Source organism: Pteropus alecto, unplaced genomic scaffold, assembly GCF_000325575.1.
Source record: "Pteropus alecto unplaced genomic scaffold, ASM32557v1 scaffold67, whole genome shotgun sequence".
Classification (NCBI taxonomy): domain Eukaryota; kingdom Metazoa; phylum Chordata; class Mammalia; order Chiroptera; family Pteropodidae; genus Pteropus; species Pteropus alecto.
This window is the reverse complement of record NW_006441061.1, coordinates 1,019,528-1,021,618: the sequence shown is the minus strand read 5'-3', so window position 1 is coordinate 1,021,618 and position 2,091 is coordinate 1,019,528.

The following is a 2,091-nucleotide window of genomic DNA, read 5'->3' as shown; positions in this document are numbered from 1 at the left end:
CTGCCTTTCGGTAGCAGGTATTAATATTGTATTAAATGTTATGAGAAAGTGAGAGCTTCGGAGAGGAATGTGCTCAGATGCAATTTTGTCAAGGTTTTTATCTGTGATTATGATTCCAGATGTAGAAACTCCCGGAGGAGGGAAATGAGGGGCTGCTGGCATGTGACATGTGTTTTAAGGTGTTTGGCAGTGTTTCTCAAAGTGGTGACAAAATGTTCAATTTTATTACAGGGAATCGGTAAAGGAAATATGAATAGTAGGTCAGAGATTGTTCACCTCAGCAAAAGGATTTACCATTATCGATTAGGGTGGGGAAAGTTTGTATCGGGGTCCTGCTTAAATCACATTGTCAACAATGTAAATCTGTCAGGTCAGATTATTCTTAAAGAAGAATTGTAACAAAATACGCAATAGCTAATTGCATTTCCCCGCCTACTAATTTCCATGCAAAGATGTAAATTGCCCTGGAAGCAAAAAATAAATAAATAAAGATTGCAAAAAGATGTCAATTTTTTTTCCAGCTAGTATAACTACAGCAATTCCTTGAGGGTGATTTCTTTTTAATCTAACCCAGAAACTATCCAGTCCTAGAAGAGCCATTTTGCTAATTTTGCTAATCTAGCTGCCTTTTAGGTTGAAGCACAAATAACAGCATTAATTTCTTCACACAGGGTACCACATTTTACTCAAAGGAGAATCAGGAAGATTTTGCAGGGAAAAAAGTGAGGATGAGAGCGGAAGCAGCTGAACTCTGGACTAGCTGACAATTCTTGTATCTACATGCACTTGAAACTGGAAAAATGTCCTACCGCAGTCCTTCATTCAAAGGCAGCTCTGCCATCCCTCTCTGACAACAGGATACTCCTAAACTCTATTTCTAAGGAAAGGTTTCTCATAAACCTTTTATGAGCTTCACATACACTAAAAGGACGCAAGTGCCCAGCCAGCGCTGACTAGACTGGAGGTGGGTTTGGTAAACATTTCCACAGAACAAAAAGAGGATTTTTGGGCTAAAGATGCTGGACTTGGCTCCTCTCTGGGTCCCCGGTCAGAGGACAAGAGGCTCTATACACTCACTGGAGGCATTGTTGTACCGATCACCCCATATCTAGCACACCCAGTACCATCTCTCAGCCCTGTTCACGAAGCCCACACATATTCAGCCCCAGCCTTTCCTTAATCCAGGCTAACGAATGTTGATTTGGGGCTTCCCAGCCACTGGCACTATTTTAGCATCACAAAAGATACTAGGCTTCTAGTACAAATGGTACCTTCCCTGGAAGTAAGAAGGCGCCTCTCCTTTGAGGTGATGTAGGACCTGGTACATTTCCGAGGGGAACAGTGAAGTTGCAGGGGACGGAAAGTTCATGGCCACCATCTCTCACTCTTCCCTTTCGGAAGGACCCTTCTACCCCAGCCCAACTTTCCGCTGGCCCGATTAGTACATCTCTACTGCTGTTTGGGAAGGCAGCATTGTCTCTTTAGGTGAGGAACAGTCATTTCCCACGTATGCTACAGCTGAAGCCCAGCCCCTTGCCCCTCCTCCCATTTTTATTCTTCCATTAATTAAAACAACTAATGTCCCATCGATTATCTTTGCATGAATGAAAATCATTACAGGTATATGGGAAATTCTGTTTGTTTAAGTCTTCACACTTTGATTTTCTATAGACTCATTTTCTCAGGCATGAAGAAATTCAAACAAAACCAAACAAAAACAAAAACAAAATCTTCTGACACTTTGCAATAAAGCACAGAGACTAGTGGTAATGAGCTTGTGCTATCTCTCGCAGGAGGAAATGTTCAGATGGCCCTGTTTTAGAGCCGAATTGTACTATCTGGTAAAAGATTCTAGACAGTTAAGGCAAACATTGATAGGTCACCAGACCCAGGTTTGGAATTTGAGCTTGTGTTGAGTCAGATGAGCTCATCCAAATTTACTTTTAAGCTACCGTGTCAGTCCTTGACAGTAAAAAAAAAAAAAAAAAAGGCAGGGGACAATCAGCTCTATTTGGAATTTCCCAGCTAGTTGGCCATTTCAGCTTGCATCTCCATTTCTGGAGGCTGCCATAATTAGAGCGTTTTGCATTT